Here is a 22,666-nt window from a genome sequence, read left to right as displayed (position 1 = left end):
TCAAGACCCATTTGTCCTGGGTGATTATATGCCAATTTTGTGAAGAAAGTGCTAGTTTTCCCCCTAAGGGGACTGCCAAAAGATAAGTGCTTGGTATTGACAGGGGAAAGTCATTGGGACTGTTTTCTATATGGCTGTGATTTGTCTTCTCCGCTTTTGGAGGTAGAAGCACCCCATTGTTTAGGCCTGTATGAGCCTTGGGGCTGGGATCTGCCTCTTTGTGGCCTGTCTGACACTGGAAAGGACCAGTTCTTTGAAGGCCAGTTCCTGCTAAATCTGGGTGGTTGTACCTGTAAGAAATCCTTAACTGTCTGCATAGATTTCGCTTTATCCTCCATTTTCTTCAACACCTCTTCTGCCTTAACACCAAAGTATCATGCTGTAAAGGAGCATCCAATAATTTTGCTTTAACATGATCAGGCAGATTTTGTTCCTTTAACCAGGCATGTCTGCTAATGACAGTACCCGTAACAGCGGCCCTGCAAGAGGCCTCCAGTGAATCAAAACCACATTGCAAAGTATGCTTTCCCACTTGTTCAGCTGAATGCAATAAATCCTGCATTTCCTTATCTGGAGAGTCAGAATTTGTCAACATTTTCCATTTTAGCAGTGACATTAAATATTGCTGATATCAGGGGGACAGGGTTTTTCGCAGTGGAAGCCTTGACCCCTTTGGGACCCTGAGATCTAGTTTCTGGGTCAAGCAGCAGGGTTTTTATATAGAAATTTGTGGGATTCTGGAACCCTGTAGTATCTGTTTGGCTTAACCGGTGCAGGGGGTAAAGAGTCAGGAAACAGGCTGGACTCTGAAAATACATCATCTACTATGTCTAGAACAGGTGGAATAGGAAGAGGTCTATGCTGAGGTAGTAAAAGAAAGTGTCTGAGCCTTTTCTTAGATTCTGAGTAATCTTGGCTCCCCCAGTGAAAGTGCTCCCTCATGGTATGAAGGGTTTCCCCAAAAGAATAATCCTCAGGAGGAGAGGCTGAAGGAATAGACTCTTCAGCATCAGAATCCTCATAGGGAGGGAGTATCCCTGTTCAGAAGAGGAGTCAGAGGAAATGGAAACCTGATCTGAAGATTCATATTCTGTCTCTTGCCTAGGCCTCTTATCAGGAGGGGGATGGTAGCCCCTGATCAAAGTAATTAGGTCTTCGGCCATTTTAAGCATCTGTTTTTTAGGCATGGAAATCTGTGCAGGAGAATGCTGTACTTGTTTCTTTGTCTTTAGAGCTGCTTTAGTTTTTGCCTTTGAAGCTGAAGTTGGCTTTACATACAACTGTGTAGGTCTGAAAACACCCTCAGAAGCCGATGCCTGCTCAGCGGCTCCGGACCCATCTGAGGGAATAGTTTCCGAGTGTCCAATATCTTGAGTATCCAGAGGCCTAGTCAGCTCCAAGTGGGAGTCTGAAGCGGCCTGTGGCTCTCAGATAGTGGGCGTCAGGGGCTGCGAAAGCACCTCACTGAGAACCGGCAAACCGGCGACTGGCCTAGCGGAGGCCTCGTTTTTGTCCTCGGATGCCTGTCCTTTTCCTTGCGCTTTTTATAAATTCTGGTTATCGGCTCTTCCGACGGCATTATATAATTAAATCTTCGGCCTAAGTAATGAAAGGCAAAATCGTACAGACGCTTAATAGTGTGTTGGTTAAATCTAGCACAAAAACGACAGCTAACTGTCGTGGTCAGGGCCTAGGCAAGGAATACAGTAAGAATGAAAATCCTTATGAGGTATTTGCTTCCCACAAGAAATACAATTGTTAACTTTTTCTGACATCTGTCTGGAGCAAAAAAGTTTCCCCAACAGGGTACTTAGCTTTAATGAAGACTTTCTATCGGAAATTCGGTTTTGAAAATTTCAGGAGTCTGTCAACCGGCACTTGCGAACTGCTTTTGCTTGGGGTACCGCACGGCAAGAAAGACTGAAGAAAATGGCATCGGCTGCATCTTTTATACTCCTGGTGCACTGACGTCAGGGAAGAGGCGACAGCAACAGACGCCGGACCAGGACTTTGGAATTCAGGCCTACTGCGGGTAGCCTGCCAGCAGGATAAGCCAAGCGTAATGACTGCAACAGTGAAACACTATGAACATCCTCGTTGCACCTCGGCCAGCTAGCCTTTACAGAGCAAATCATTAAACTGAAGTCAACATTTATATACAGAATCAATTATTCAATTATTTCAGTCAGTAAAAATTCCATTTTACTATCAAAAGTAAACAGCACAAATTAAAAACAATAATACAGGAGTGTTATATAAAGCTTTTCCAATTACATTCCTCATTTAAACCAATGGGTTGCAAAGTGTTATATTTTAAAATAAAAATAGATTTCTTTCTCAGAAGATATTTTTTCCTATTTTCACTTGCATAGTTAGAGTTAATATGTTCCAACACACTAACTTTAAAATTTAAAGGAACCCCTCTATATTTAACAAGACTATGTTCTCCCAAAGGACTAACCATTTTATTATTTTTTATATCTCTTGTGTGTTCCTTAATTCGTTCAGCTAAACTTCTTTTCGTTTCTCCCACATAACATATTACAATCACATCTAATAGCATAGATAACACATACGCTTTTACATGTATAACTACCTTTTATCTGAAATGTTTTTCCATTTATTTCTTCAAAAGTATTAGTTATATATTGGCATATTGAGCATTCACCACATGGTTTAGTACCTATATCTAAACTTAGATTTTTATTACTTAATTTGGTCTCTTATACGTAACTGTGTACCAAGACATTTTTTTTTTAATACCTTCCTAATTTAAGAAAACTTAAGTTGTAAATTCTTCAGAGAAATCTCTGTTATATCCCAAAAGCCAGCTACCATCTTCTGCAACTTGCTTGAAAAAATTATTTCGCTACAAAAACCAAAATTTGTTCCAAATCCCATTTCTCTTTCATTATTAGTCCTTATTACATTTCTACATCTACAATTGCATCTAATTGCTTTCTGTCCAAAAACTTTATTATAGCTCTCTAGAACCAATTGTTTTGAGTAGCCCCTCTTAATGAGCATATCATTAACCTGAACGGCTTCTATTTTAGCCTCTTTTGCGTCTGTGAACAACCTCTTAGTTCTTAAAATTTCACCGTACGGAAGTGATTGTATTGTATGTAGCGGATGGCAACTAATAGCATAAAACATATGACTAGGCTTGTCAAATTTCTATATATTCTAGTCATAATGTTACCTTCACTTCTCTCTTCCAGTGTCAGATCTAAATAAACTATTTCCCTCTTGCAAGCCATCATATTTAATCAAGAACCTATTATTTAAATAAATCAATAAAGTTTACTTCATTTCTTCCACCCTTACAAATAAATATCAAATCTATATATCTAAAATAGTTTATGACAAACTGATTATAAAAAAGAGCTTCTATAAATAACTATATTCAACCAACCCCATGAATAGGTTTGGCATACATAGGGGCGAACGCTGCCCCCATTGCAGTACCTTGTAACTGTTGATACAGTTTGCCATCAAATTCAAAAATATTATTGACCAAGCAGAAATGAAATAATTATTTTATATATTCTGTTTGGGGAGTATCTTCCATGAAATAGCTAAGAGCCTCCATGCCAAAATGATTTTATATACTGGTATATAAACTTGAAACATCCATCACCAAAAAATACATATCAGATGACCAAATAATTTGTGATAATTTCTTAAGCAGATCCATAGAGTCCCTAATATATGCCGGTAATTTAAATACATATTTAGCCAAACATCCATGTAGAAAGTGACCTATTTGATGTGTAAAATATCCTGTAGTTGATACAACTGGTCGTCCAGGTGGATAAACTGCTTTTATGCATCTTTGGAACACAATAGAATCTAGCAATTACACTGTCTTTGCTACTAAACTTATCACATACATCTGTTTTTGTAAAATAATTTAAATGGAGCCCTTTTTGCATCAAACATTCATATTCAAGCATTGCCTGCACATATCTCGTTTCTTGCACTTGACAATATACTACAGTGTTATTAAGATGTTCCATACACATTTTGCAGTAGTCATGATTCTTCATGACCACTAGCTTTCCCCCTTTATCAGAGGGCTTACACACTAAATTATGTTCCTCACTCAATTGTTTTAAACTGTTCCACTCCTGCTTGGTCATATTATACATAATAGCTTTCTGGTTGAATTCACTTAGTTCCTTTTCTAAAGTCACATTAACTGCTGTACTGAAGCGCAAAATATTATCATTCTTCATGGGTGGCATAAAATGACTGTTTACCCTGATATTAGAAGTATCTAATCTACTGTAAGCATTCGTATCCGTATCAGAGTTACAGGAATAAAAACTGTCATTAGATACTGAATCACTATCCTCACTTAATACTACACTTTCAACATTCCTAGATTGAAAAAATATTCATTTATATGCATTTTTCTGACAAGTTTAAAAAATTCACTTTTTAATTCATACAACCTAGGAATGACCATAGGGATAAATTTTAACCCCCTATTTAACATGGCCATTTGATCATTAAACACATATCCTGAAATATTAATACAGCCCCACATTCCCACTAAAGCCCTACGATCTACAGCCAGAAACTAATAATTGTCATCCAACATAAAAACAACGCTGGTAAATCACTCTTGCCAGCACCATTGCCAAAACCTGGAACACACTAGCAATCCATATAACTTCTATCACTTCAATAAAACTCCTTAAAACCTCAATGTTTTTACTATGTACCTCAATGACTGTCTACTGTACTAACTAAAACTGTTAACTTCTAACCTATTATGTATTAAAATCAATTACATGTTCTATACTTTGTTCTCTCATGTAGTACGTTCTATTGTACTGTGGAGTTTTTCTCCCCGGGCCTCTGCTGAAAATGGACCTGTGGTCCAGTCGGACTTTCCCGGTAAACAAATGTAAATAAATAATTTCCAAAAAAAAGTCACAGAAATACTACATACAAATTCTATAGAAAAGCCAATGATCTCCTACAGTAAGTATTTGCACTCTTCCACTCAATTTGATCTGACAGCCTATACAAATACATGATGAGAAAGAACAGACTGCCAACAGTTCATCTGTCTTCATACCAAGATGTGGAGATGTCAAGTCAGTGTAAGAAGGGTGGGGAAGGGCTCTGAAATCTCTAGTCAGACACAGGACTTCACCTGTGGAAGAGTCTCAGAAATTAAGATTGCAGCAGTAAATTGTACAAAGATTCTACTTTCTAGCCATACACTGCTGAAGGCCCAGTGAAGGAACTAATGCAGGTCCCCTGATGTTTAAATGCAATTTACAGAAAAAATATTATCAGGGGTCTGAAAAAAAAAATAAGTGCCAGATTCACCCTGCTCTGACATCTATTGATACAATTACAAATCAAAAACAATGCGAACTACTGAAAAAGTTGCAGCTACGGATCTTTCCTTCCAGTGGCAGTGAAGATGGTGAGGAAAATTTCCTTTTTTTTTTTTTTTTTTTACAGGATCAACCTCAGAATATGATGTTCAACAGGTGGATTCACACATAAGCTATTTAGCTGCTTCTTCTGACCAATTCTTTATTACTCTTGCACTGAACCTGTCAGCTAGGATGTTGGCAATGTCTGTGGGCTTGGTGTATTTTTTGTCATTTTGGACTAATTCTGAGCATATCTGAGCATATCCTCATCTTCTTGGTCTTTGTTTGTGGATATACATTCTTGGTTACATATCTGGGAATTCCCACCCAGGTTCCTAACATAACTAAAGAAAGCCTTGTGATTATCCTTAGTGTCCTGTGCAATTTTTCTCTCGAAGCTGGCCTTAGACAATTTTATGAGTGCTCGTAGTTTTTTGCTAATACTGATCAGAGATGCCTTCCATTTTTGGGATTTTGCTCCATCATGTAGTAGCTTCCTCCGTCTATTGTATAGTTTTGTTTATGGCTGGGGTCCACCAGACAGGACGTCTGCTTTGGAGGATTGGGTCTTGGTTTTATTTGGGATTGCATGATCCATGCATTCCTGAAGGTGTTCATAGAATGCGTTTATAAAGGATTCTGCGGTCTGGGCCATATTTTCCACAGGCCCGGGGGCTTTGAAGGATTCCACCTCGGTTTTGAGGAGTGTGAAATTTGCTTTAGAGAAGTTTTTCACTGTGGTTTTCTGGGCAGGGGGTGGGGTCGGGATGTGAATATCCAGTGAGATTAGTTTATGGTCTGATCTTACCAGTGAGGGATACACTTCTGGTCTGGAGCAGAGAGTCCCCATGTTGGTGATGATCAGGTCCAGTATGCTTTCCCCTCTTGTGGGAGTGGTAAAGGTAAATGCTGGCGTTACAGTCGGCCCGCAGTCCAGACGCCATTTCTGGCGTCGGCTGATTCGTGGTACAGTTTGCCAAGACGGTAAATGTAGGTGAGGATCACCGCGCACGGTCTGACGTCATGGTACTGTCCACAGTACCAGATGTTGAATGCCAGGTATAAGTCAACCGTGGAAAACATGATATATATAGTAAGTGAAGCACCAAAAATCACCGCAGAAAAACCCTAGTTCAAGGACAGCTGGGTATAGGATTATAAGGGGAAAGCAACAAAACCCAATGGAACCGCTCCCAACCTGTATAAGAGATATGGATACAGTAATAAAGCAAAAGTATAAGGATGTAAACAATTATCCCCTATTAAGAAACCAATATCAAGGAGTAGATTGGACTGAGTAAAGGATCTATCGACTTAAATTATTTATCACACAGAACTGTAACTATGTTGGTCCAAAACAGCTGGCAGTAGCAAGTAAAGGCTAGAAGTACATTGCCGGGAAATAAATGCTGTTGCTAAGTAGGCAGGCTTCCAGTGGTATAAAGGCCACAGCGAATTTCTAGCCAGCTTATGACTTGGGTATATGGTAAGGTGATGCAGCCTGAATTATCACCGAACCAGTTTGTAATGGAACCAGTTTGCCATGATAGGCCACCCCAAAATGCATAGCAAAACTGGCAATTGTTTGCCATGATGGGAATAGCAAAACAGGGGACAAAAGCATTGCCATGAAAAAAAAAATACAGAAAACTTGATCTGCCTAAAAATAGTTTATTTTGACAAAACAAATAGTAAGTGTAAATGCTTAAAACACCTAAAAACTGCTGAGATAATAAAGCATAATTTTGTGTGCTCTGAATGTGCAATGATTGCTGTGTACAAAACCAGGCACCAAAATCTTTTTAGAAATTGAAGGTTTTGATGCCCAAAGCGTATGGAAATCAAAGGAAAAAAGCAAGTATCACTATAAACCCCTACAGGCATAAAAAAAGGATGACCCGTAATGCAAGCCTGTCCTTGGAAAATCATTTGCCTTCTACTGCCATAAATATTTCAGCTTCAGACACAAGTCTTTAGAAAAATGTTTTCCAAAGCAAAATTTTGCACAAAATTTTTCTCTTCAGCAGTGGCTTCCAGGCTCAAAAGGTTGTACATCCCTGCAGTATTCAAAGACAATTGATCTAAGAAGCAGGAGGTGGAGCTCTCGTCATGTGAAAATATTCTAGAGAAGCTCTAATCTTGAATGAATGAGCTCTGAAAACAAATTGAATAATTCCATAGTGAGCTGAAATTGCTGCTCCAAAGATTACTCTGGAAGAGAAAAAGAAACCTTTGTCCAACTCCCAAAGAATAAAAAATTGTTTCCTCATTCTAGTAAACTCTCTTCCCCATTTCAAACTTATGCTCAAAATAAAAACATTTAAAACTTGTTTCCATAGCTGAGTACCTAGGCCTTTAGAACAGAATATGCCAAGCTGTGAGATGAAGAGATTGCCAAGCTGTGAGATGAAGAGATTGAAGCTTGACATTGTGAGATGAGATTGAAGCTTTTCTGAGATCCAGAAAGGCTTAATCCTTCTGAAGGCACAGATGAGACTCCAGGGTAAAGGGCCTTAATCTTCTACAGACCAAATAGAAATTGGCCTAAAGATGCTGCGAGGCCAATCTCTTCTATCAAAAATTTCCTCCAAGGTGTGAGTCTGAGACAGAAGCAATACCTTGAGAAGAAGAGTAGTGGAGAAGCAGGCTGTGTGATGAAGGTTTTCCAACGCTAGGCTTTGTGGCTGGTTTTGACTTTCATGGGCCGATGAAACCCATTGTGGGCTATCCTTTTGGCAGCATCAATGAACATCCTGAGAAGCGAACAGATCTATGTCTAGACTGCCCAGTGAGTTGGTTTTCTGTGCTGAAATACATCCCATTCTTTGCACTCTTGCCTGGATCATGATAAGAATGTGAGCAATCTGTGTTGAGTGCAGTCTCCCTGAAAATGTGTTGCACCTGAAGAATGAGGTCCCAGGCTTGTTCCCCTTGCTCATGAAAGTTCACCAATGCCTTGTGAGAGGATAACATCTTGATCAGCTTGCTTCCTGATGTAAGTAGTCTGTGAATCAACTCCAGATCTGCTCACTTTCCATGCTGATGGCTTCTTTCAGATACATGGCAGGATCTGGCAGGCCACTGTCTTGTTCCTTCATATCACAGCTTTAGGCTTAGTCTGGCAGGCTGTCGTCTTCCACACTTTGTCCTTAGATGAGCTCCCCGTCTGGCGGTCTTCAGAGGCATCCTTGTTTAAGTGACATTCTGAGACCTGGGCAAAAGAATATTTTTCCCTGAGCTTAGGACATTCCTGGAGCCTGCCAAAAGATGGCTTTTGTGTGTCCATACATTTGAATTTGACATTCCTTGCAGCATTATATGCTGAATCCCATTGAGAGCCATGCACATCATGCTGTCCTCCTGACGGTCCTGCTTTGCAAGGAGAACCCTGATGCTCTGATCAGGACTGAGATGAAGGACTTACTTGCAGTCCTTGAGTTATCAAGGAATAATCGGAATGACAAATTCCGTCTTCTGCAGCTGTGTCTTGAAGCACAGTAGATGGGCTGCCTTCGAGATCACAAGAATACCCTAGGCATGAGAGCACACAGAACTGGACTTCCAGATGCTGTAGATAATGCCATTTTCCTGCACTGCTATGCAGTATTCAGATGCTGTAGAGGTGTGAAGAATCTTGCAAGCCGAATCAGTAAGGTCGAATGCCTAGAAGCCTTAAGAGAATTTGTTGTGGGCGCAGTCAGCTACTTAAAGAGCCAGAAAAGGATCTGATATAGAACTGTAATGATAAGATCAGCACCAAGAATACCATCAAGAACTCTTGATAATAGCCCTTTCAGTTGAACCTCAGATACTATCTGCAACCTAGGAAGCTTCCATAATGAAGGTAAAGTTCAGTGAGATTTGGAGTTACCATCACGTTCCTTTGCCCAGCAGAGGTAACAGTTGAATAATGTTCAACCAATTTTGAGAGATAATGTCCAAATAAGTGTTGGATAGTCTGGCATAAAGACGAAACGAATAAAATTTGGCACCCTTTCTGATAGGAGGAGGCTCAATGGCCCTTTCTGATAGAGTTACCATTGTGGAATTTGAGCCTTTGATCAACTTGGATTTGGATGTGAGCCTCTTCTGGAAATGAGGAGGAACATCATTGTGAAAAAATAAAATCTGTTGTGTGATGATAAAATGTAACCCTCTGATTTGATTGTCAGCACCAATCTTCCTCCAGAAATCGCTTCTTCTATTCTTTCCAGACAATCTTCCTCCCAAAGAGACTGAGGCAGCTGAAAGGCAGGCAGCTCTTCTACAGGTTCAAACCTCTGCTCTGCCTTCACCACTGGGAGCACTGTCACCAGAAGTCTGTACAATGAACCTTGAGATCGGCCCGTCCCACCCCGAGCCTAGACCTACCCCCTAAGAAAGACCCCTATACTGAGCCAATATCAAACCCCTGCCAGTCTGGTTGAGACTTTCTTACTAAACCGGCCTACCTACAAAAAATCCAGGCGTCCAGTTAATACAGTTAAGCTTTTCTTCATTTAAAAAAAAAACCACAGGCGGTGCAGCGGTCCAACAGCATCAGACAACTGTAACAAATAAAATCCTTGTAAACTGCTCAGCTCAAAATTCTTCTCCCAACTGAACAGCATCAAAACAGAGAACAGAACAAGTAAGCCACCGCCACCCTGAGCTGAACAACACAGCCAAAAAACTGCAACTGCTGCCTCCATAATTTCTTCAAAGCCAACAATCAGCAATTAAAGCCTCAAAATACACCATAATACCTTGATTCCCATTTCAATCTGACATTTCAAGATAATTTCATGATAATTCTGATAAGTATAGACCTCATAAAACGCAACGCAAGCCAGCCCATGAAGAAGTATATATAGGTATACCCTTGCTACCAAAGAAGCTTTTAACCACACCTTTTTTTTTAGGATTTTTACCCTTTAAGCTTTTTTGGCTTTAGGCCCTGAAACACCTAAGGGTCTCTGGGTGGGACTAGGGGGAGAATTAATACTTAAGAGGGGAGTTTAGAGCAGGGCCTAAGTCTAGGCAGGGGCAAGAGGGCAAGGCAAAAGGGGTCAAGCCACTGGAAAAAAACAACAAGGCCCATTAGGAGCAACACAGGAGGAACAAACTAATTTCTAAGGGCTCAAAAATTCCCCCCTAAGCCTTTTTTCTAGGCCTAAAAGGAGAGTCAGCCTTCGGTGAAAGTGCTCCCTCATGGAGTGAGAACATGGAGAACCTACAGAGACTGAAGCAACAGAGCCTTGGCCCTAACTACCTTGGGAAGAGAGGGAAAGAACTACCTTGGGAAGAGCCCCAACAAGATTTACCTCAGTCCCCTGAGCAGCCACTCCCCTACCTCCCTGAAGTATCATCCTGTAACAGTAAATGTAACTCCTGGAAAGACCTCCTCCCCTGGAGCTTCCAAACCCGACCTTCCCCCGGGCCTTGCCGGAGACCCCCATCCGGGGCCTCGGCTTTTCCTTCTCCTTTGGCTTCTTTTTATCTAGCAGCTGGCTGGGTGAGCAAGCGTGAACATCTTCCATTGACCAAACATTAACCTACTTCAAAAACTTCCCAATCAAGCCTCCTCTTAATAAAGTAATACTAAATAAAGCAAATCCGCGCTTAAGAACGTGCAAGGGCTACACAATGTAAAAAAAAACAAAAATGTAAACAACTTCCCACAAGAAATACAGTTATTCACTTTTTATTAAATTCTTTTTATTACTTTTTCAAGAAAACCAAAATGTTCCCAAGAAAAACCAAAAAATTCTAGCAATTCCATTCTGGTCTCTGTATTGGTCAAAAACCGGTTTACGGAAAATCTCACTCGCCAACCTGCACTCGCAAAACTGCTTCGCATCGGGACCATGGCGGCAAAAGACTGAAATGGCGCGCGTCATGCGCATTAATACCCTGGCGTACAGGCGTCGGCTAAGGCCATCGCCCATGACACTACCCTCTTCTCTGGTATTGGACGACTGGGGACGGACTACTCTGTTGTCAGGACTGCAGCAAGGGAAGACGAAGAACATCAAGTTGTTCCATAGCATTTGAGTTTAGAAATTCTAGGAACCTTTGGGCTAGGGTGTTGGAGCTAGAGTAATGCACCCAGTCTATGTTTGGGTAGTTGAAATCGCCCAATATAATGGTGTTTGGAGAGACCTTCATATTTTCCAGTGTTCTCATGAAGGCAGAGTGGGGTTCCTGGGTTTGGGAGGGTGGTCTGTAGCAGGCTATAAATTGGAAGGCAGTTTTACCCACTGTTAGTTGCACATGGATGGTCTCGGATGCTTCGTGCTGTGCCACCAACCTGGAGGTGTGGGTATCGTTGACAAATACTGATACTCCCCCTCCTTTTGTGGTTCGGTCCAAGTTTTGGGGCCGAAAAGCATGGTATGAGGTATAACCTGGTAGTGCTGGGGTGCTCTCGGGAGCCTTGAACCAGGTTTCTGTTACTGCACAGATATCGATGTTCTCCATGCTAAGGAGAGTTTTGAGTGCATGCATCTTGAGGTTTAGACTTCTGGTGTTGAGTAGCACTACTCTTAGCTTCTTATCCCTTGTGATACCTATGGAGGTGGGTTTGTCTTTTGAGCCTTGCCTAAAAAAGGCACTATGGGGGTAGCAAGAGCCTTTGCCAATATCCGAAAGCCCAGGGATGACAGGTGCAAGCCGTCCCTAGCGAAGCATCGTGGCTTGTCGAGCATGTCATCCCAGGCTGACCGGCATTAGATCCCCTTTGAATGACACCAATACTTAAGCCAATTGTTGAAATTGATCATCTTGTCTTCATTTTGTGGCATCATTCTTGGTGAGGGTAAGATGCTACTCAAGGCCAGGGTCATACCGGCCTGGGCTACATGCTCAGACAGCTCCTCTGTCTCTTTTCATGTAGTCCAGGGAGGTACGTCTCAGGCCACACCAGCATGGACAATGACTGAGTCACATTTGTACTTGCCTTGGAGTGACCTGAGTGTTTGTGTTATGTGGCGGATCCTAGCGCCCGACAGGCAGCTCACCGTGACCTTCTCCTTGTTCAGCCTGGTGAGCGGGACGTCAGTGTGCCTGACGATAGAGTCACCTATTACAAGTGTATCAGGTGTGTTGTTGAGCCTTAAGGGCTGTGACTGTTCGGCACACTGGCTTTGTGAGCTATGTGTTCCACGTGTTTTGTTTTGGGGTAGTGGCTACTTGGGTGTCTGCTTTGGAGGTCTCTGCTGCTTAGGCAGATTTTTATTTAGAGCCTCCGAGTATGTTTTTGTGTGTTTGGTTTGCTGTCGTGGTAGGTCTATGTGAGACTGGAAGTGTAGTGAGTGTGGTTTCCTTCTCCTCCTGACTGGTTACGCCAGTACTGAGTTGAAAGAGCTTAGCCTCCAGTTTGGCTATATGGTTGCATCTCTCACGTGTTGGAATTTGTTGGAGGAGGAGAGGGTTATCTGCGTACATGAGGCAGTTGTAACATTGCCTCAAGATTCCCAGATTCACCAGCTGGACCGGAGAGGAGATTGGCAACTGACCTTTGGACATGCTAGAATAGTATTGGGAATTCCTTTATAATTGAAAAAAGGGCCAATGGGGAACAAGGTACTCAAGGGGAGTTTGTGAGGGTGTAGTGCTTTTAATTTTTTAGTGCTGACTTATATAATTGCTTTAGTGAGCAAGTGCCAGGTAACTTAAATGCAATGTGTTGCAGGTAACTTAAATGCAAAAACGACAAACAGTAACTTTCTTTCAAGTGAAACAAGGAAATAAGTACAGTAAGCAATGCAGATATCACTAGGGATCCACACAAGCGCTGAAAAGCCGCGTTTTAGGTGGAATTAGCATTTCAGGGAAATAAGCAAACAAAGCTAGATTCAGCAGGTCTGGATCTAGTCTATGCTACAGCAAACAAGGTGTACCAGTTTCAGTAAGCAACAGTTCAAATATGCAGGCACTATAAGCCTTTAACCAGAAATTCCCAGCTCAGAAGGGCAGAGTCCAGCTTCTCCTCCCACAAGAGTGCAGACCACGAACCTTCTTAATGTAAAATAACTGGTCTGATGCCCAAGTGCTTAAACCCAGCACTAATACACTTTTAGAATAACAGACACTGAGCCCTCAATCAACAGTTCTCAACTTAGAAGGATGTAAGCTACCTGTCCTGCCACCACAGTGCAGGCCACAAACTCCTGTGAACAGGATTTGAAGCACTTAGTGAGAAAAAAAACTGAAGTCCATTACAACACTTTTTATACAAGACTTGTGTATCTACAAAGCCTTAAATAATTCTTAAGACCAGCATCTGTCGTTCTGGACAGAGAGCAGAGCTACTGAAATTTCAATCAAAGATGGACGCCGCATATGGAGAGTAAAATCAAAATGTTTATGATTTACTGCTACACTAATCCGCTCTTCATAAGATATTTAACAGGATGTTGGTAACTAATGTTATGTAAAAGTGGATGGACAAAGTGCTTGCGTATCTTCAGCCTCACAATCATGAATTCCCTTTTAACCCATTGTTTCCAACAGATTACATTTTCAGGGGAAGAACAATGAGTGAGGCAAGAGCCTTGGCCAGGATCCATAATACCAGGGGTGACAGGTAGAGGCAATCTCTGACAAAGCATCGAGGGCCTGTCAACCATGTCACCCCAGGCAGGCAGATATTGGATCTCCTTGGAAAGACACCAGAAAATAAGCCAATTGTTAAAGTCCATTATTTTATTTGGTATTGTATCAGTCTTGAAGGTAGGATGCTGCTTATGGCTAGGATCATACCTGCCTGGGACACACACACAGAGCTCAATCATGCCTCTCTTCATATAGCCAAGGCAGGTACATCTCAAGTCATTCACACCAACATGGACAATGGCAGAGTCATACTTGTATCTGTTGTAGAGAGACTTAAGTGCGTGATGTGGCAGATTCTGGCACCTGACAGGCAACTGACTGTGACCTACTCTGTCGAGCCTGGTGAGGGGGACATTGGTGTCTCAATTGAGTCACCAATGGCTAGTTTGTTTGGTTTACTGTTATGCCTTATGGGCTGCATTGGTTTATTGTTGTGCCTTATAGCTGCATTTGTGAGACACTGGTGTGCTGCCTGTAGTATGTGATATGCTTGGTGTTGTGTGGAATGTGTGTGTGTGTGTTTTTGAGGTCTCTGCAATTTAGGTAAGTTTTTATTGAGGACCTCTGCATAGGTGGGTGCATGTTGTACTTGGCAATGTGATGTAGGTGGTGTGGTGTTTGTGCTGGCAATCTCAGGAGTACTGACTGTGGCGTGAGAAAGCATGGATTCCAGGTAATTGATGTAGATGTATTTCTTGCAAGTAGAAGAATTGTGCTACAAGAGGGCTGTCGGTGAACATGAGGCGGCAGTTATACTGTCTCAGTATGCCCAGGTCGACCAGGTCAGCTAGAGAAACTGATGGGAATTTTCCAGACACAGTGTTCTGGATACTTGGCAGACTTACAGAGGGGGTTTTGGTAAGGGTATGTCCACAAGAGTGCAGACCACAAAAACCTTAAATGTAAAATAACTGGCCTGAAGCACAAGTGCTAAAACCAAAACTAAGATGTTTGGAATAGCAGACAAATTTAAGCAAGCTACTAACAAGCATTAATAAATGCAGCAGAATAAGAGCACTCGAACACTTAAGAGCATACAGCAAAGCAAAATAAGGGAATAAAGTAGGTAGACCACAGTTACAGTAAAGAGCAGCTGAATAAAGTGTATTAGTGTTTTTTTTGTTAAGTGGAGAGGAAGGAAACAGAAGATAATTCAAGATTAAGAAACGAAGGGGGTTGGCCTTCCCAAATGCTCTCTCTATACACAGAGCTGATGAGATGGGACAGACAGGAGTGACCATAGCTCTCAACCTTCCATGCCCAAAATGAGGAACACTAGCCCTCAATGTGGAACAAAAGGGCAACATTTGGAACAAATACTAATGGGTTACTAACAACTTCAACTAGGAAGGTCATAGAATGGTTAAAATATGCAGGTTTTACTTATAAAGAAGATCTTTTAATGAATTAATGATTCATTTCTATTTACAATGGATTTCACTTACAAAATTCCTAACACTGAATGTGTGACTGTCTTTCAATGTGGAACTTTGAGGAACAAGAACTCAAGACCCAAATGAGGTACATTCCTCGTAATGAGGTATGAAAGTGACCAAAATCAAAGCAAGGGGGTAGTCCTTCCCAAATGATCTCACTGTACTCAGTTGAGTGAGCAAGTAAGATGGGACTGGTAGGAGTGTCCAAAGACAAATTTACAGCAGGGGTTGGAAATTCCAAAGCCATCAAGTTTAAGAACACAACACTTAGGAGAGTGGGAAAAACTGCAGAGAGACACCACCAATATTCAATCTACATTCAGTGAAAAATAAATGCAGTACAGTTTTAACCATCACTTAAACACAAGTGCAAAAAAGTATACTTGTATCAGCTTTGTATATCCAGATGGTTGTAGAATCAGTCAGCTAAACAACTCTACTACTGAGCACAAATACATAAATGTAATCATACCAGTAGTATAAAACAAAAGACAGACCCCCCATGCAATTAGATAAACTTCACAGAAAACAACAAAAAACAACACAATGAAACCGGCTGGCTGGAGCTCAAGTACTGAACTAGCCCTGACAAACTGCAGAGACCACCAATATTTAATAAATATTCAATTAAACAAATAAATGCTGTACAGTTTTGTTAACTAGCACTGAACGTTAAGTGTGTTGACATAGCTAAGCTTTTTTTTCATTGAACTAGGTTATAAAGTAGAGAGTACTAGTATCAATTTTACCTTATCTCATTCAAGCCTATAGCGCCTTTCTTCATACTTCCAGTTAACACCCATAGCTCCTTTATGCTGTCCACACCTTTTTTGGGTCTGGTTTTAACTAAGTGAAATCAAATGACAAAGCTGACCAATGGACCTGGTAAATATGCCTCACATTGATCTACCAGGTAATAAGCAGTGTAAGAAAGATCTAGGAGTAATTAGCAAACCGACACAGACAGTTAACATAGATGTCCTGCAAGAGAAATTAAATCACCTTTTGCACTTTTCATATTTTATGTATATTCATCTTTACAAAACAGACCTACATGTCACTGAGTTGTGTGGTATGAAATGCTATGGTAGGAAAAAAAATTAATACGAATGTCTACTTATATCACATTACACTGCAGATACTGCTAGCTACCTTTCAGTGATGACAATGAGCAGTATATTTCCACATGTACTTAACACTTCAAAATCAAGACCCTTTCAAACTATTGCATGGCATCAGCTGAAACCTTTGATGAATAAAACAGATATTTGCACACTAAGTTGGACATCTTTCAATGTTATGTATATAGCAAATTATATAATAAAGCACGTTTTTATATTTCTGTAAACCTCGAACATGCACTAGAAGGGTAATGTGAAAGCTTATGTTTGGTTAACAAAAATGTTCCAACAATATATCTAAATTGTACAGTTTCCAAGATATGACATTTTTCCTGTGAAAGTTAAGCAAACATATAACTCAGTTTATGTGCACTGTAATATTATAGTGTTTATAGAAAGGTTAAGAGTGCATTGACTTACTGCAAAGAACACATATTGACAGAGTACAGGTCGCAGATTATAACTGACTTGTGTGTTCGAGACATGGATGCCAAGAAATTTACCTTGAGCGCGAAGCTCAAGAAGCGGCTCTTGGTATCTATGTTGGGAACACAACAATAGGTTATAATCAGATACCCAATCATAATTATTTGTATTGCATTAACATTACCTGGTCCATGTACTACTAGTTACAAAAAAGCAACATGCGTTTTGCTGGCTTTCAAAGCCATAAAGCATTTAGTGAGCACTATCAAGATGACAATGCAACACATCTCAAGCTAGGGCAAAGTCAGGGAAATATTACAGTCATACAGCAGGCGAAAAAAAGGTTATAGTTTAATTCTGCTGCTATCATTTGCTAGTCAGTACTATTGGGTTTAACTACCTAGTGTGACACCTGATCTTAACAGGTGAACCACAGGGTGTTTAACAATTAAGACTGGGTCTCTCTATGGAAGAGATTAACTGATTTGTATTTTTTTCAGATAGAATCATCACACTCCATGCACATGTATTTATTCACATCTGACAGACCAGGGAAAAAGCTGCAAAGTATTACAAAAACATTTCAACAATAATTCTATAACTATAAGCTTCAAAATTACAAAAAATAAACCTACAGTTTAAACAATTATACTAAATTAAACAATGTGAAAATATTGGTTAAGAATAGATGCAACTTGTGTAACAATGATTTAATATTTAGAAAAATTAAAGTCAGTTTTGAGAAATTAAGGTTTAAGTTAGTATAATACAAAAAGGACATGAAATATGATGTGGGAGAAAAAGTGTTAATAGCATATTCTGAGAGTACGGGAAGAGAAACAGATTGTAGTATGGAATGAGTGAAGAAGGGGGGGGAGAGGTATAAGTACTTGTTCACATTTAGGCATGCAGCTTACCCTGTGGCTGAGCAAGAACAGAGCAAGATTTTAGCTAGGCTGTCTTTCAGAATGGGTTTAAAGGAGTAGATGGAGGGTATTGACTTGATGGATACAGGTAAAGAGTTCCAGGCCTTAGCAACATGGTACGAGCACAGATCATGTCCAGCAGATCTGAAAGGCTTGTGGACAGTGAGGCATTTTTGGTCACTGGATCATAACGACTGAGTGGGAACATAACTGTGTAGAACGGTAGTCAGTACTGGACAAGCAGGTGGATGCAGGACAGTTTTATAGGTGGTGATAAGCTGTATATGTTAGTTGACTGGGTAGCTCTAACCAATTTAGGCTTTTTAGTGCTATACAGTGATAGGTTCTGAAAGAGGTATTTGCAGCAATTTAGCCACTTTATTACAACACTGGTCATAGGTTGGTATTAGGTTATCGGCCCTAGGGCCTATACAAGCCTAGCCATAACAATTCCCTGGCTATTTCTTCCCACACTATTTACTTCCCTGGACCCTGTCTAGCAGTTTTGCTTTTTGTGCCACACAGAGATTAAGAATGGGAAACCATAAAGTAGCGAGGGCAGTAGATATGTAGTAGGGCAAATGTCATTTTAGTTGCATTGGTGGGAAAGTTTGACTCTAAAGCATTCCTCGTTTCTGGTGTTCATCTTAAATTTGACCTGCATATGCAAAATTACATAATCAACTTCTAATAATTTGCTGGGAGAAAAGTGACTTCAGTGGCTGTACTACTGAAAAAGGATTTTGTTTTTCTTGGTTAAGGGGCTGAGCAGGAGTGGAGTTACAAAGCCATGTTTCAGTGGCTGTTAGCCTGAGGATTTTTTTTTTCTAAGAGATGGTCCAGGTTGTCCTATGTGCACGAGTTTGGGGTCATCTGTGTATTTTAACAACGAGGCCTGTTGTGTGGATTTTGGAAGGTGTGGGTGTTAGAAAGAAGACCAAGGACAGAGGCTTAGGATACACCACTGGTGAATGAGAGGTACGGAGAGAGGAGTGTTATTTTACTGACCGATACCTACTGGACAAAAGTAGAGTTTGAACCACAGAAGGGAGTGCTGAGATGGACCTAGTGAGAACATTTGAAGTAGAAGTTTTTTGCATCAAACTGTCAAACTTTAGACAAGTGTAGAAATACGGATGGATTTGTATGAATAAGAGTTGGGGGTGTTAATATAGGTTAAGGTGCTTACCTCACAGACACAAGGTAGAGAGTTTGATTCTCACCTTTAAGGCAAAACTGGACAGACTTAAAACTGCTCACAAAGGCAGACAACCTTGTACTTAACTATGAACTTGACACTAGACTTATCTCCAGCTTTATTGAAAGTATCTATAAAGGTTAGAAACGCAGTGTTAGTCCTGTGAGAAGGATGAAACCCATGTTGTGTGGGAGATGGTTCTTACTACAGAAGAAAATGTAGTAATCGTTTCTGAATACATTTAAGTATTTTGGAGAAGGTTACTGTAGGTCCAAAGTTAGTGATGTCTGTTGAACGTCCTCCTTTGTAGAAAGGGATTGTGTGCAATTTTTTTCCAGACACAGGGAACATGAGAGTCCTGGATTGGCTGAGAAAGGACAGAAAATGCTACTGGCTACTACTTTAAGGTACTTTCTTGGAAGGTCATCAGCTGAAGTAGAGCATGTTTTGAGTTAACAGTAGTTTTGCACAGGATGCAGCACAGGTCTAAAGGTGAAAGTGGATGTGATATGTGGCTGTTGGTCAGGGCTGGGATTACATGCCTGGAATCATTGTTTAGGGATGTTATACTATCTATGAAACAGGAGTTGAATTCTACTGCAGCTTCAAGTGGTGAGTTACTGGGAGAGTTTAGGGCTGAAGTTTTGGCTGGGATGCAAGACTTCTTTAAAGGCCGAATAGAATTTTTTAGGTTATTTACTAATCTGAAAGCTGTTACAGTACAGTTTTGTTTTCATTTACTGCTTTTTAGTGCAGTTGTGGAGCATTCAGAAGTTTGAGATGTGTGGTGTTTTATATTTCTGCCATTCTTTCCACACTTTCTCAATCCTGCATTTATTTTTAGGATATTCCAGATAATGGATGGTAGAGTAGTAATGAGTATTGCTGGTTAAACCTGGACAGGCTCCATTGTACATTTGCATCTGTATTTATATTAATTATGTTTAAGATACTTTTTCAGAAAATGCGCTAGAAAGCAAGGACATGTATAGGGCTGCCAAAGGTGTGACATTCAACACCCTATAGGCATTGAGAATTGTGCAATGAGCTCTTGAACTTATAAAATATTGCTACAAGGGTCTGTTGAAAGCACAGATCTCACGGCTGTCTGATTTCAACAGTAGCTAGTAGAGTGCCTATTTTGTGCACCTTTAAACTACCTACCGGTGTGCCAGAAAAGTTATCCCAAAGACAAGTTTCCTTTTACACAGACTTTTCATTCTCTATTTTAACTTTAAGCTACCAAACCTGGAAAGTTAAAGTTCAAAATTAATAAATTATCAATAATGTGTTACGGACACCCAAAACTAAGCCCTGAAAATGAAAATCTGCAGCAATTGTCTACCATAGACATTTTCTGAGAGATTTAGAAAGGGGTGGATTAAACATCCCTCCAGCCACAGTACTTCATCTGACGTTGTTCTGATGACTGGCTATACCTATTTGGAAAGATGAACAGTTAGGAAAGGCTTCAACAAAAACTAGCACACTCAAAGAAAACCAGCCAAGTGAGTTTCTCAATGGAAAATAGGCATAATGTTGCCCACAATGGAGATGGTGGCTCATGCCAGTACTAACATGGAAGTCACTTGCATCCAACATCAGTACCTCTGTTGGTATCACGTAACTGATGGCCTTCACAAGTAAAGAACATATATGAGGTGGGGGAGATTAAAACGAATACGGATCCTATGATCCAAACTAAATGTTAGAAACAAATAAATCCACCTGGTGAAAGAAGTTTGGTAAATTCAACCCAGCAAGCCACGAATATACCAACCAAACAGTCATAAAAATAAATGTTTAAGTAAGCGCTGTATGAAGTAGTGTATTTTATTAACACAAAACCACTTAAACTTTTACAGCTGTGTTTGGTTGGCACATTTAACTTGTTCATAGTAAAGCTAAATGTCATAATTTACTACTATAAATGATCCTACCTTAAGTAGATCTTCCAGTGGGTTAAAATGCAGGCTGAAACACAGCCACTGAATCCATCATGGAGGGAAGCAGCCAGGCAAAAGACAAGGCTGAAACCTGAAGTACAGACATAGCAAAAGACACCAAACACCTGGAGTCAATAATGGCTTGTAAAGGTTTACAAAGAGCCAGCCAGCCATGGCAGAGATTTAAACAAACTCAATTTGATAAGCAGCCACATTTCAGGATATCAGTATCAGTGACTGACAGGTAACACATTTGCCTTTGGTGCCACATCAAAATGCATTAGGTTATATTCCCAGCCCAGTTGAATGCATTAACTTTCAATTATGGATACCGCAGTGTGGCATTAGGAGATGTTGCACTCAAATGTGCCATCCTTTAGATAAGGCTTTAAACTGAGGCCCTATCTGACTGAGGAGGTGGTAGCTCAAGTGGATGGACAATGCTGGTTTTCCCAACATTACTGGATGATGTGGCTGAGCTCCTTGATGGTTTCTTCTGGCCATCAGCTTAGTTAGAAGTTTCGGACCTATAAAAGATTTGATGGTATTTAAACAAAAAGGGAGGGGGGGTGTTCTCCAGTACCTTAGACAAATTTCCCATTGTCTATATAAATACCACCTAGCATCTCCCCTAATAAAAGGTCAACAACCTAGTGGGACTAATCTATTCAACAATGGATAAATTAAGTAAAAACCTCTAGTGGAAAGGCCTTTGATCATATTTTATAACTACTGGTTATGAAGCCAGCAATGTACTTAAAAGGGTTTTCCTGGTGACTACAATCAAATAACACAGCTATCAAAGTCTATCAATCTATACACCTATTTCAGGTAAAATCTAAGTTGACAGCTAATATCCTAGGTGTGGAGGACTTGTGTCCATTTCTTCAGCACACATTCAGGAACCATCTTCATTAGAAGATGGTTTTAAGACTACAGCAGTATAGGATATCAAATATGGTTTCCTACAACCGCTTATACATTAAACATTCTACAAATAAATGTAGAAATAACCAAAAGAAAAAAATTAAAGATATCAACTCCAATGCACCTAAACTTATATGGACAAAGGGTGATGGACAAATAAATCATTATGTTCAGATCTCACGGAAGAAAGAGGCTCTAAAAGATGAGGAGATGCAACACTTTGGAAGAAAGCAGCATTAGTCTATGATGGGCTAGAATTTTGTAGTCCATTTAGAGAAAATGGAAAGAAATGGACAACATGCATCTTACAAAATGAAGGACCAAACTACACAGAAGCAAGCATTAGTAGAAACCATGGCCAATGCACAGGGAAGGGACTACAACAAGGGTCAACACCCAATAAAATTACAACACCTCCAAATCAGAGTCTTGACTCTCTGGAGAATGAAAGGGCCTACCAGCTCTCACCCAGTTGAAAGGAGAAAGAAGATTTGTTCGTCTTGGTCTGGGAGTAAATGGGATGGTTTGAACCTTGCAGGAAAATGAAGGGGTCACAGGCAGTGTGTATGCATGCGCGTGTGCGCACATTTGTGTGCGTGGGTGACAGAGAAAGAATTTGGTGCTGTGGCACTTAAAGACTGGTTAGCACAGTGAGCATGCTGAAAAACCTAAGATGAAGATGAAGGAAAAGC

The 22,666-nt window shown here is 40.5% G+C and overlaps 1 protein-coding gene across 1 annotated transcript in view; it reads right to left on the bottom strand.

The window, feature by feature from the left end:
* The window catches only part of LOC122817306 (serine/threonine-protein kinase SMG1-like), a gene marked incomplete in the record, with an annotated part of 2,898,779 nt that overhangs the window by 2,472,463 nt on the left and 403,650 nt on the right, over window positions 1–22,666 (bottom strand).

Source organism: Protopterus annectens, chromosome 12.part0, assembly GCF_019279795.1.
Source record: "Protopterus annectens isolate FY-2018-M chromosome 12.part0, PAN1.0, whole genome shotgun sequence".
NCBI classification, from domain to species: domain Eukaryota; kingdom Metazoa; phylum Chordata; order Ceratodontiformes; family Protopteridae; genus Protopterus; species Protopterus annectens.
This window is presented reverse-complemented; position numbering and strand designations above follow the sequence as displayed.